The following is a 14,496-nucleotide window of genomic DNA, read 5'->3' as shown; positions in this document are numbered from 1 at the left end:
TTTGTGAGAATCCTATAGTCAGTAATCATAAGGATTCCTGGAAGTTATTCTGTGTTTATTATGGGCCAAAGCTTTCTCTGTATCATCTCATTTGTTCCTATTATTATGTGCCTGGTAGCTAAAGAGGAAAATGAGGCTCAGAGAAGTTCAGTGATTAGTTTATGTGGTGGAGCAGGAACGGGATGTCCAGGCAATCTGAGTGCAGAGCCTAGGCTTTTACTCATGACCCAGTGTTAACACTTTACATCAAAAGTGTCAGCACAGGGCCTGGGACAAATCAACGCATGTTCTCCTATGCTTGGCTCCTTGGTGGGTGGGACAGGGAGAAGAGAGAAGCATCCCTTAGACCTCAAGCTTGGTAACTACTGAGTGTCAATAAAATAAGTAAGACCTGGCTTCTCCTTTTGCTTCTGGACTTTTTAGTTCTGTGATCTTGGATTTAAGGTGGTCAGAATAAATCTATGGAGCTGTCTGTGACCTATTAAGGCTAGAATGAAGTTTGCCCAGCTCATAAGCTCTCCTTTTCTAATATCTGAGCCTTCTGTCCAACCTACACAGAGGCTGACAAGCAAGGTCGTGCTTACCTTTGCTTCATGGAGGTCAAATTTCTTTCTTCTGCATTAAGATAGAGCTGAATTAACCTTTATGGAAGGCAGCAAGGTTTATCGCTCATATAATAAGTACAAAGTGTGAATCAAACAGATCTGGCTTAAACTCTGGCCTTTGTCACTCAGCAGATTAGGATGCTTTGTCCCATCGCTATCATCTCTGAGCCTCTCTAGTGTCCTTTCATCTGTAGAATGGGTCGTAAGTCCTCATCGGTTTGAGGATCAGTGATAAGGCAGGTAAGGCACCTGCACAAATATGTTCTCATAAATGGCAGCTCTTGGAGGTAATTTGCATATCTACAGCATCCCACTTCTCTGTGGGAACTGCTCAGCCTCTGAGCTTATCCAACTGTCTCATTCATAGTGTTCACATATGGAACACTTCTTTTCAGCTTGGGCAGCAGGCAAAGTTGCCTGCCAGGGCAAAGAAAAGCAACATTTCCCTTTCCATTTTCACCCCAGGACTGGGACACTTGCCCTGTGCCCAGCCCTGCCTGCTGGTAGCTGACCGTGCCTGTAGCCCTGACCTCTGTTCCCAAGACCCACTCAGGTAGTAATTCTGATTGTTCCCAGAAAGCAAACAAAAAGCAGCCTGGCTCACCTAGGGTGGCAAGAATTGATGGGGAACTGTTCAACCAGTGCCCTCTCAGCACCTGACTTCCATGTGTGCTTATAATATATTCAGATGAGAACAAAAGCAGGCTCTGGTGAGGACCAGCCTACAGAGAGGCAGAGGTAGAGGCACTGAGTCCTTGGGAATATAATTTGAGGGGTGAGGTTCATAGTCACATAGAGCTATGAACTATGGCATGAATTGATGCCATAAAACCCCAGACCTTCGGGGGCTTTCTGAGGCGATTACCCTTATTTTCTGAGATAGGACCCAACTCCCTGTGTCCTATGAGAAAAATAGATGTATAAGTGTGTGTGGTGAGATGATTTTACATTTCCTCTGTCTGTGTCTGTTTTTCAGTTTCTACCACTACCTTAGGTGTGAAGCTCACCGTGGTTGAATCTTCTTCAATCTGCAACTTGTCATCTGGACAAGTGATGTTATTTCAAGTAGAAGCTGCTTCTCGATTCAGAGGAAAATGACAGAGCAGGCTGCCAGATCAGTAAGGAACCTTCCCAGTAAGAAAGAGAATTTGAAGAGGGGGAATATCCGAAGGATGTACCAAAGTCTTGGAAAGACATAAGGACAGTGGAGAAGCCTGTGGTTAGAAGGAACAGGCTGGAAAGGACAGTAGGCAAAGCGGGTCTTGTAACTGGGAGAGAGGAGGTGTGCAATGGGTCGAGTCCACCTCTAGGGAATGAGTCATCTGATCATGACTGCACTACAGAGGCGGCTCAGATCTGGTGTCTGGATCCAGCAAGGGGGGAAACACACTCCTACTGCATTGGTTCCCCCCTCTTCCCTGCCTAATCTTCTGCTAATCTTAAAAGCAGAGAGCAGGGAGCCCACTGAGACTGTTCACTGACCAGCCTTTCTGGGGCACAGAGAGGGTGGAGGAGGATGGAGTATGGTGGGGTGGGGGGAGAAAGAAAGATACTGAGTATATCAGGATCCACAGGGGGAAGGTGGGAGTCACATGGTTCATATGCCTATCGTGTTCTAGGAGAGTGAACTCATTTCCTACCTTGGAAAATCAAGAAATCTCCCTTTAACAAATGAGGAAAAAGAGACTCAGGATAATTAAGTGGTTTATTCAAGGTGGTCCAGCTAGTCTGTCAGCCTAAATAAAACTTGTGCTCTGCCCCCTCACGTTTCCCCACGAGTTCAGAAGCTGTAGACATACCGTCAGGCAGAGGGTCACCTTGCCACATTTGGGGCTCAGCCATCATGGATTGCAAGTGTGATATTTCTATATAGACAGAGTGAAGTGTGTGACATTTGTGGAGAAAGCACTCATTTCCCTTTTCACAGTTGAGGCAGAGTGACTGCATCCTTCAAAATTCTTTTTTTTTTTTTTTTTTCTGTCTTTTGTCTTTTTAGGGCCACACCTGTAGCACATGGAAGTTCCCAGGCTAGGGGTCAAATCAGAGCTGTAGCTGCTGGCCTACACCACAGCCACAGCGACACCAGATCTGAGCCACCTCTGTAACCTACACCATAGCTCATGGCAACACTGAACAAGGCCAGCGATCGAACCTGAGTCCTCATGCATAATAGTTGGGTTCGTTAACCACTGAGCCACCACAGGAACTCCTCAAAATTCTAATTTAGTTGTTGGAGACCACTCTTTGAAATGGATTCCCGAATAATACTGAGGTGGGGAACTACATAGGAGGCAGCAAATTGGAATCAGAAAGACATGCTTTTGAAATCAAGTTCTGCTATTTTCTTGCTGTATGACCATGAGTAAGTCACTTAACCGCCCTGAGTATCAGCTTCCACATCTACAAAATCTATACAATAAGGGAAGCAACCCCATCTCAAAGTATGAAATAATAAAACTTGGAATAAAGCATCTAGTACCAGCATTAGCGGCTGACACATAGCAGGTGCTTAATCAGTGGTGACCATCATTAGTGCAGGGACTAGGCTTGCAACAGGGCCCAGCTAACTACAAAAGCACAGTTTTAAAATACACTTTCAAAAAATTAAAAAATACACCCAAGAAAAGTGCACAAATCACAAATGTACAGCTTAATTCTCATGCAGCCATCAGTCAAAACAGGAATAGGACATTACCATCTTCCTAAATTGATGCCTCTGGAACCCTTGCCCTTCAATTCTATAAGCAGTGATTAATTTCATGTATTTTTGAAATATGTACAGATAGAATCAATTATCCTGTTTTGGCCTGACTTTTTTTCATTCAACATTGGCCTTAGAGATTTCTCCCTATTTCTATGTGAAGTTCATTTTCATAGCCATAGAGGATTTGATTATATGAATATCACAGTTTATGGAGCCTACTGTTGATAGACTTTTGGTTTGTTTTCATTTTGTGTTATTACAAATACTGTCCCTATGAACATTTTTTTGTACATGATATTGAGCAAATTTAGATATGCCTTTCTGTTGGAGTACTGGATCAGAGGTATGCATGGGTTGGGCTTTATGTAAATACTGCTAAAAAGTTTTCAGAAACAGTTGTACAGATTTATGCACGTTACCTGTGATGTTTGAGAGATGCAATTATTCTACATCCTCACCAACACTAGTGCTTTCAGATATTTTAATTGGAGCCGTTCTAGTGGGAATGTAGTATTCCAAATTGTGGTTTTCATTTGCATTTTCCAGTTGAGTAATGAGACCAAGCCTTTACACATGCTTGTCTGAATTTCTGCTTTTGTGAAATGTCTCTCTGCTTCCACACCGTGACCTGCCTTCTCTCTCTGTGACCTGCCTTCTCCCTCTCTATCTGGTATCTTTCAGATGAACAATTCTTAATTTATTTTTTATTCTTTTTCTTTTCTTTCTTTCTTTCTTTTTTTTTTTTTTAAGGCTGCACCTTCGGGATATGAAAGTTCCTGAGCTTAGGGGTCGCATAGGAGCTGCAGTGGCTGGCCTAAATCACAGCCATAGCAACACCAGATCCAAGTCACATCTGCGACCTATGCCACAGCTTGTGCAAGCCGGATCCTTAACTTACAGAGTGAGACCGGGGACTGAACCTGCATCCCCAAAGACACTATGTGAGGTTCTTAACCTGCTTAGCCACAATGGGAAGGCCAATAGTTCTTAATTTAAATGTAGTTTTATGTATCAACTTTTCTCTTATCCTCAGGGCTCCATTTGCCCTGTTTCTGAAAGTTTTACCTCACTCAGACCAGGGAGGGGATTCAATCCTGTTTTCTTCTGGATGGTTTTGTTGTTGTTTGTTTTGCTTTTCACATTTACATCTATAATCCTCCTGGACTTAACTTTTGAGATGGAGGTTAAAATCCTTTTTTAAAAAAGCACAGATATTTTGATTATTCTAGCACCATTCATAGAAAAATATCTCTTTGTCATCACCATTGTGGTGTCATATTTATCATAAATCAAGAGAGCTTGTCTGTGCTGGCCTGTTTTCATATTCTGTTCTAACAGCCTATTTGTCCATTTTCGCTAATATCACACTGTCTTGGTTACTGTATCTTTGTAATCACTTGTGATATCTGGTAATTTAAGTCAATCCTTTGCATCTACATATCAGGTTTAGAATCACCATCCTATTTTCCACGAAATTCCTCTTGACATTTTGATTGAAATTACAGAGAATCCAGGAATAAATTGGGGGGATATTGACACGTCTCCATTCCTTAGTTTCAACTTTTCTGTGTACTTATCTTTGAGGTGTGGCATTTGTTACAGATTAAATGTGTGTGTGTGTGTGTGTGTGTGTGTTGGGGGAATGTCTGTGTTTAAGATATCTTTTAAAATCTTTAACTGTAGTAATTAGTCCATTTGCATTCAATTAATTACTGATACATTTGGGTTAGATCTATAATCTTACTTCTTTTCTATTTGTTCCTCTTGTTCTATGTTGATTATCTTCCTTTTTTGCCTTCTTCATAGTTAAAATACTGCTTTGTCATTCAATACCATGTCTCTGCTAGCATTTTGGTTATACATTCTTCTATTCTCTAAATTCTTAAAGGAATTACCCTAAAGATATGCATATGTATTTGTAGCATGCCCCAACTGGAAGAGAGCATTTTAAAGCACTGGAAGAGAGCACTTTAAAACACTTTAAATCAATGTATTATTTTACTTCCTTTTATTATTTTAATTCTGCATATATTTTTGACAAGGGCCAGGAGAGGTGGTCAACATTTATCAAACACAACAATATGCAGGGCACCATCTTCTTCTGGGGATGCAGAGATGCACAGAAATGTGTGCATCGGTGAGACTATAATGAGGATGACCTTACATCTTCATTTGCCAGAGAGAGTCCTAGTTTATGCTTATTGTTCCAGCAGAGGTATTAATAGCTCCAATTAGAAGGATAAATTATATGATAGTTTCTAGTGGACAGCAAAGTGATTCTTTTCCATTATAGATTATTACAAGGTATTGAATATAGTTCCCTCTGCTGTACAGTAGGATCTTGTTTATTTTACATATAGTAGCAAGTATCTGTTAATCCCAAACTTCTAATTTATCTCCCCTCCCCTTCCCCCTTTGGTAACTATAAGTTTGTTTTCTAGGTCTGTTTGACTATTTCTGTTTTGTGAATAAGTTCATTTATATCATTTTTTTTAAAGATTCCACATATAAGCGATATCATAATATTTATCTCTTCTCTGTCTTACGTTTCATTTAGTATGGTAATCTCTGAGTCCATCTATATTGCTGCAAATGGCATTATTTCACTCTTTTTTATGGCTGATTAATATTGCATTGTATACATATGCCACATCTTTTTTTCTTTTCTTTTTTATTTTGCTTCTTAGGGCCGAATCTGTGGCATGTGGCATATGGCATATAGAAGTTCCCAGGCTAGGGATCAAATCGGAGCCACGGCTGCTGGCCTATGCCACCACCACAGCAATGCAGGATCTGAACTGCATCTGTGACCCACACCACAGTTCATGGCAATGCCAGATCCTTAAGCAAGGCCAGGGATGGAACCCGAATCCTCATAGATATTAGTAAGGTTTGTAACCCGCTGAGCCACAATGGGAACTCCCTGACACATCTTCTTTATCCACTGTTAATGAACACTTAGGTTGCTTCCATATGATGGCTATTGTAAATAGTGTTTCTTTGAATATTGGGGTGCATATATCTTTTTCGAATTAGGGTTTTTTTTTTTTTCATTTTTGCCAAGAATTTGGATTGCTGGATCATATGATAATTCTATTTTTAGTTTTTAAAAGAATCTTCATTATGTTTTCCATAGTGGCTCACCAATTTACATTCCAACCAATGGTGTAAGAGGGTTCCCTTTTCTGTATATTCTCTCCATCAGTTATTATTTGTAGACCATTTTAATGATGGCCATTCTGACCAGTGTGAGGTGATACATCATTGTTGTTTTGATTTGCATTTCTTTAATAATTAGTGATGTTGAACTTCTCTTCATGCAACTGTTGGCCGTCTGTATGTACATGTTTTGTTTGTTCCTGGTTTATTCTTTCACCATTAAGCATAATGTTAGGTGTAGATTTTTTTTTTTGTAGATGTTCTTTATTAAATGGAAGAAATTTCACTCTCTCCCTATTTTCCCAAGTATTTTTGTATTTTTATGAGTGTGGCAGGTTACTTATGTTTCTTGACCTTGAAGAAGACACTTTCTGTAGGAGAGATCCTGTGCATCCCAGCAGATCACTCCGCTCTGCATCCAAGCTCTATGCTCTGAGGGTTTTCCCCCTAAGAGGGCTGTATGGGTCTCTCTGTTGTGGGTGGACAACATGGACAGTCTTATAGGCCTGGTTGGCTCCTTAGCCCAGTTGGTTGCCAAGCCCTGTCCTGTGCCACATGCTGCCAGCCTCTAGTTAGTAGGGCCTGGTCTGCTAACTGCAGAGCCCCAGGGGCCCCTGGAGCTAGTGCTGGCTCATTGGTAGACAGAGTCAGGGTCCAGAACACTCTAAGGCTGTTGCCCCCACATTGGTGGGTGAAGCCAGGTGCTGGGATTTGTGCCAGACCACCGGCAGGCCAAGTCGGGTTCTGGACTCTGGCCACAAGGTCTAGGGATCTCAGAGATGCTGTCAGATTGATAGTGGTCATGGTGGGGAGTGGTTCCTGAACACAGTTGGGGATTGGGGTCTGGGGTATCCTGAAGCTTGTGTTGGCCTGCAAGACCAGAGCTCAGCTGGTCCCAGGATAGGGTGTGGCCTGCTGCGTGGGTAGGCTGGGTGATTGTGGTTTCCTTGCATCTGGTGTCTGCACCTTGGTAGGTGAGTCTGGCTAGAGGCTTGTGCAAGCTTCCTGGAAGGCAGGGCTGGTGCCTTCCCACTGGCGCGTGGAGCTGGTTCTTGGCCCCTCTGGTGGGCGGGGCTGTGTGTAGGGAGTTGTCTAGAGGTGGCTGTGGGCTAGGGAAGCCTTTAGGCAGCTGCTTGCTGTTGGCTGGGTCTGTGTCCCGCCCAATTAGTTGTTTGGCCTGAGGAGAACTAGAGCCAGGGGGTCTACAAGCTTTTGGGTGTGGCTAGCGCTAAAGAGCTAGAGGGAGGAGCCCAGGATAGAGCTGCAGCTGCCAGCACTAAGCTGGGAATGTTCCCAAACATGGCTGCTGCCAGCGTCAACACACCCTCCCCATCCCATCTGCCCTCACCTCTGGAGGAGATACTCCTAGATCAGCAGGTAGGTCTGGTCCAGTCTCCTATCAAATTACTGCTTTATTCTTGGGCCCCTCTGTGCCTTTGTTTTTTGTGTGCACCCTTTAAGAGTGAAGTCTCCTTTTCCCAGGTCCTTGCAGGTCTTGCAGGGCTCCTGAAATTAAGCCCTGCCTGGCCTTCAAAACCAAACGCTCTGGGGGTTTGTCTTCCTGGTGCCGGGCCCCCCAGGTTGGGGAGCCCAACATGGGGTTCAGAACTCTCTTGTTGGAGAACCTCTGCCGCATAATCATCTTCCACTTTGTGCGTCACCGATCTGGGGGTACGGACTTGATTATATAGTGAGCGCTTTTACCAGTCTCATTGTGGTTCCTTTATGTCTTTAGTTCTAAAGGATCTTCTCTGGTAGGTTCTGGTCTTTTTCATCAGTGATTGCTCTGCAGATGGTTGGGGTTACCTCATCAAGCCCTTTCCGATCCTTGGTTAGCAGTACCATGGAAATGAATATTGCTTCTACAAGACTCTTAGGCAAACAAAGCTTTTTATTCAAAGAGACAGCTTATAAAATAGATGATTAAGGATATGGAAAATCTACTCACTGATAGTTTATTAGTTATGTATTATTATATAGTTGGAATAACCTATATAGGAAAAAATGGATATATTTGTAACTTTGCTGTACACCTGAAACTAATACAACATTGTTAAGTCAACTATGCTCCAATAACATTTAATTTAAAACAATTAAAAAATATCCAGAGAGAGAAAGAGAGAGAATGAGAGAGATAGCTTGTGACAGGAGAAGGTAGAAGGGGCAAGTTGCTTTTATAAAAGGGAGGGTTTCTCTCTTGATCATTGATAATTTACCAAAATCATCAAACTTCTTTAATCAGCATCAGGTGGCTCCATCTTGACTTGGAGGGATAGGGAGTGCTCCTGTGAGGGAAAGATATGCATGAGAATTTCCTGCAAGAACGCCTAGGGACAGTTAAGGTTAAAATTTATAGTTGAGCTTCTGTGTCTTGCGGCACAGCTATGTACACTTGTTAGTGTAACAGAGATAAAGTGAATCTTTTATTTCTGCCAGCCTGGTTTTTGTCTCTGGGATTCAGGCCCCTGAGGGCTTTGTTTTTTAGCTTGCAAGGCCTGTTTTTCCCAAGGCCATTCCTGGTCTTTTTCCAAAATGGCTGTGCTCTTGTCTTCCTGACTCAGTTGTGGTCTGCTCCTGAGAGGAGGTCAGCTAGGGTCTTTGTACTCTGCTCTCTTGGCTAGTCTCCTTCCTGAGTGTCATGGGTGTTGAGTTTAACCAAATGTCTTTTCTAGATTGACTGATAGGATTGAATGATTTTTTTTTTTCCTTTTAACATTTTTGTTTGTTTCTTTGTTTTTTTAGGGCCGCACCTGCAGCATTTGGAAATTCCCAGTCTAGGGGTTGAATCAGAGCTATAGCTGCCGTTCTACACCACAGCCACAAGAACACAGGATCCAAGCCGCATCTGCAGCCTACACCACAGCTCATGGCAATGCTGATCCCCGAACCGCTTAGCAAGGCCAGGGATCGAACGTGCATCGTCATGGATACTAGTCAGATTTGTTTCCACTGTGCCACAATGGGAACTCCACTTTTAACTTTTTAATGTGGTAGATTGCATTGATTAATTTTCAAGTATTGGGCCATCCTTACATCCCTTGAATAAACTTGATAAACCTCACTTGTACAATTCTTGCTGTACATTGTTGAATTTTATCTACTAATATATATTTGTAAGGATTTTACATCTATATTTAAGGGATAAATCTATCTGTAGAGTTTTTTTTTGGTGGGGGAGGGAGTTCTATCTTTGACTTGTCTTGGTATGAGAAAATAGTAGCTTCATAAAATTAATTAGTATTGCTTTCTAGGACTGGTCATGTAGAATGGGTATTAAGTCATCTTAAATATTTGGGAGAATTCATCAGTGAAATCTTCTGGGACTGCATTTTTGGGGGGATGATAGTTAAACTAAAAATGGAATTTCATTAATAGTCAATTAAGTGATGTTTTATGTTGGATAAATTGTAATAATTTTTGATTTTTGTGTAATTGGTCACTTTCATCAAAGTTGTCAAAAGTTGTATAGCTGTTTTGTATTATTCCTTTTTTGTCTTTTTGAAATCTACAAGGCCTGTAGTACATCTTCAGTTTTATTCCCGATATTAGTAATTTATGTCTTCATTTTTATCGGTGTTAGTAGAAATTTGTCAGTTTATTGATCCTCTCAAAAAATCAGATCTTAGTTTTTCTGTATGCAATGATGTTTATTTCTGTCCTTATCTCTCCTGTTTCCTTCCTTTTGATTGCTTTGGATTTATTTTCCTTTTTTATTCATCTAGGGTCTTCAGCTGGAGGCTTATATTATTGTTTTGAGATTTTTTTCCTCTTTCTAATGTATATATTTAATGTTAATTTTTTTCTCTTATCTCTGCTTTTTCTTGTCCCACGCATTTTGATTTTCCAATTCAATGCAATTTTGATGTTTCTAGAGATTTTCTCTTTGATCTTTGGTTTTTTTAGAAGTATATTATTTGGTTTCCAAGTGTTTGGAGATTTTATTGTTATATTTATGTTATTATATTTATGTTTCTAGTTTGACTCCATTGTAGTCAAAGTGCACATTCTGTATGATTTCAGTTTTTAAAATGTGTTGAAGATGATTATATGGTCCAAGATAAAGTCTATCTTGATATATGTTTTACAAGAACTTTAAAAAAAAAGTGTATTCTGCTGTTGTTGGGGGAGATATTCTCTACAAGTCGATTAAATCTCGTTGATTGACAATGTTATTAGGTTCTTCCGTTTCCTTGCTGATTTTTTTGTCTAGTTGTATTGATTGTTGAGAGGGGCATATTGGAGTCTACAACTGTAATTGTGGATTTGTCTATTTTCCCTTTCAATTCTATCAGTTTTCTCCATATACATTGAAGCTCTATTTTTTGGCGAACACATATATTCATTTAGGATCTCTATGTCTTCTTGGTGGAGTGATTTTTTCTAAATTATATTATGTCCATATCTGTCATTGGTAGTAAATTTCTTTCTTCTGAGGTCCACTTTATCTGAAAGTTTGCTCTCCTGCTTTCCTTTGACTGATGTATGTATAGTTTGAAGTTTTTCATTCTTGTACCCTCAACTTGCCTATATTATTATTTTGTAGCTTTTAAAAAAATAAGCAGTGTATAATTGGGTCACATTTTTAATCCTTTCTGAAGTATTTGTCCTTTATTATAATTATTTATTTGAAAGGCCTAAAGTCCCTCATTTATTTTCCTCTTTCTTCTGTCTCTATTTTCCATTTCTTTGTTTCCTTTTAGTTTTTCCTGCTTTCCTATGGATTATGTGAACCTTTTTTTAATTTCAAATTATTTCCATTTTATATAGCATTTTCAAATGCATCTTTTCACATAGTTTTCTTTTTTTTCTTTTCTTTTTTTTTTTCTTTCTATTTTTGGAAGCATGTGGAAGTCCTGGGCCAGTGATCAGACCCACACCACAGCAGCAACCCATGCAGCTGCAGTGACAACACCAGATCCTTAACCTGCTGTGCCACAAGGGAACTCTTTGCATAGACTTCATAATGTTTGCTGTAGGTATTACATTATATATATATAACATTGTTTTTTAATGGTATTGCCCTTTTATCCCATAGAGGGAAATAGTATTATAACTTTTCAACCCTTGCCTTTTTTTTTTTTACTTTTTCTGTTTATAATATAATTTCCTTAAATATTTTCTTTCCATAACATACATTTAGAACCCCATCAGACTTTTTGTGTGTGTGTAACATTCATTTATTTAGTGCACACATATCTAGTGTGTCCATGTACACAGTAGCAAACCACCTCCATGGTTAGAAAATGGTTGCATAAAAACAGGCTAAGTTTTAATGAACTTAGGAGGTTAGTTTATACATCAAGGGAAGACTGAAATATGGTGAAAACCACACATCCAGGGGCACTGCTAGGACTCAGTGAAGGAGTCTTCACTTCATGTTGACTTTGGTGTGAAAGGATTCAGTATATGTTTAAGCCAAGATCTGTGTGTATAATATGCCCAGTAATAGAAGGCAGAAGTCAGGGCCCTAGAGGAGAGAAGATAGAGTAGGAAGGCTGTAAACATGGGATAGGGGAGAGGTGACAGGCAGCTGAAAGGAACAAGCATTAAGGTAAAGAAAAAGATGAGACCTTATAGTTTGCATTTGGAAGGAATATGGAAAAAGAAAAGCTTCATTCAAGAGTAGCTTGGGGGGAAGTTCCCATCATGTCTCAGTGGTTAACGAATCCAACTAGGAACCATGAGTTTGAGGGTTTGAACCCTGGCCTCACTCAGTGGGTTAAGGATCCGACGTTGCCATGAGCTGTGGTGTAGGCCGGTGGCTACAGCTCCAATCAGACCCCTAGCCTGGGGACCTCCATATGCTGTAGGTGCGGCCCTAGAAAAGGCAAAAAAAGACAAAAAAAGACAAAAAAAAAAAAAAAAAAAGAGTAGCTTGGGGAGTTTCCGCTATGGCGCAGTGGGTTAAGAATTTGACTGCAGCAACCCAGGTTGCAGCAGAGGTGTGGGTTGGATACCTGGCCCAGTGCAGTGGGGGTTAACGGGTCCAGCGTTTCTGCAGCTGTGGCATAGGTTGCACCTGCAGGGTTGGATTCAGTCTCTGGCCCAGGATCTTCCATATGCCCCAGGTGTGGCCATTAAAAAAAGACCACGTCAGACTATTATAACTTTGCTTCATCCATTATTAGTAAACTCAAGAGAAAAAAGGAAGTCTATTGACAGTACTTGTGCTTACATGTTCTTTCTTCCCTCCTGATGTTCCACAATTCTTTCTTTTATTATTTTCTTTCTGTTTAGAGAACTTCCTTTAATCATCCCTTTAGGGTAGATCTGTTGATGACAAATTCCTTTATTTGTACTTTATCTGAAACTGTCTCAATTTTGTCTCCTTTTGTGAAGAATCTTTTCACTGGGTATAGGATTCTGGGTTAACACGTTAAATATGTTGTATCACATCCTTTTGCTATCCATCGTTTCTGATGAGAAATGCAACTGTTATCCCAATCAGTTTTCCTTTCTAAGTAAGGTGATGTTGCTCTCATGCTACTTTCAAGGTATTTTGTTTGTCTTTGGTTTTCATCTGTTTGACTATGGTGTGTCTTTATATGGATTTCGTTGGTTTATACAGTTTGAAATTCATTCAGCTTCTTGAATCTGTAGGTTTATATTTTTTGTGATATTTAAAAAGTTTTTAGCCATTATTTTTTCAAGTACATTTCAATCCTGTCCTTTATTCTCTCTTGTGACTCCAGGAACATGAATGTCAGACATTTTTATGATGTCCCATTTGTCTTTAAGGCTCTGTTCATTTTTATTGCAGTCTATTTTCTTTCCTTTGTTCAGATTGGGTAATTTTTATTCTATTTTTATGTCCATTGATTCTTTCCTCTGAATCCCTCTACTCTGCTGTTTAGCTCATCCATTGAATTTCGTTTTTTTTTTTAACCTTTGTTATTGTATTTTGCAGCTCCAAAATTTCCATTTTATTCTTACTTAAATTCACCATTTCTTTCTTGAAACTTTCTATTTATTGGCTGAGAACTTCTTTCTCTTTTTTCCATTTTTTAATTTATTTCGAGCTCAGTGCTAGTTGCTCATCAAAGCATTTTTTAACAATAGCGGCTTCAAAACTTTGTCAGATGATTTTACTATCCCTGTCATCTCACTGTTGACATTTACTGATCATTTTATTTCAGGCAATTTGAGATGTTCCTGGTTCTTGGTATGGTGGATGATTTTTCAGTGGAACTCTGGACATTTGGGGTGTTATATGATAAGGCTCGGGGTTTTGTTTAAACCTTCTGCTTTAGCTAGTTTCCTCTGACTGATACTGCTCTGGTAGGAGGATGTATAGGCACAGCCTGGTTACTTTTATTTAGGAGTAGACATTCTAGGTTCAGCACTTGGCCTCCAGTGACCTCCACTGTTGGAGGATTCTGTTTCTTTTGGGTGGTGGTGGACATTTCAGCCCCACTGTTTTTTTTTTTGTTGTTGTTGTTGTTGTTGTTGTTGTTGTTTTCTACTTGTCCTTTCCTATGAGTACTCCATTTGGAAAAGAGGTGATTTGTTATGACCTGACAAGGGTAGAAGTCGAGACTCCCCAGTGTGCTTTTGTTGACATGGGTAGAGGCAGGGCCACAACTGTTTTTGTTGTTGTTACATTTCATTATAGTGGAGTGATTATTGTCTATAGTTTTCTTTCTTGGTATGCTCTCCATTTCCTCGTCCTTGGTTAGAGAGAGTAGGGTTCTACTAAAGCTTTTTTTTTTGTTCCTTGAACCTGCTCCTTTGGCTCCCTATCTGGGATATACGAGGCAAAATAGAAAACCCAGGGAACTCACTGCCTCTAATATCACCATCTGGGAGCTAAGACCAAGACTTAGAACAGTAGATCCCATCAAGTCCTGCTTCCCATCTGGGAGCTAAGACCAAGACTTAGAACAGTAGATCCCATCAAGTCCTGCTTCCCTAAGGGCATTAAAACATACATTATCTTTCCTTTCCTTTATACAAATATTCTTCTGTAACTGGATTTTTCTATTAGCTTTTAATTGTGTTCAGGCCCTTTGCATTAAATACAAGTCAGGT

General features: G+C 40.1%; 1 long non-coding RNA gene across 1 annotated transcript in view; it reads left to right on the top strand.

Moving 5' to 3' along the window:
• LOC110256727 overlaps positions 6,393-14,496 on the top strand; it is a 54,735-nt gene continuing 46,631 nt past the window's right edge. The window contains exon 1 of the long non-coding RNA XR_002338627.1: positions 6,393-7,845. This is a non-coding gene — a long non-coding RNA (uncharacterized LOC110256727). The remainder of the gene's footprint in view (positions 7,846-14,496) is intronic.

The sequence above is a fragment of the Sus scrofa genome, chromosome 14 (assembly GCF_000003025.6).
Source record: "Sus scrofa isolate TJ Tabasco breed Duroc chromosome 14, Sscrofa11.1, whole genome shotgun sequence".
In the NCBI taxonomy this organism is placed as follows: domain Eukaryota; kingdom Metazoa; phylum Chordata; class Mammalia; order Artiodactyla; family Suidae; genus Sus; species Sus scrofa.
This window is presented reverse-complemented; position numbering and strand designations above follow the sequence as displayed.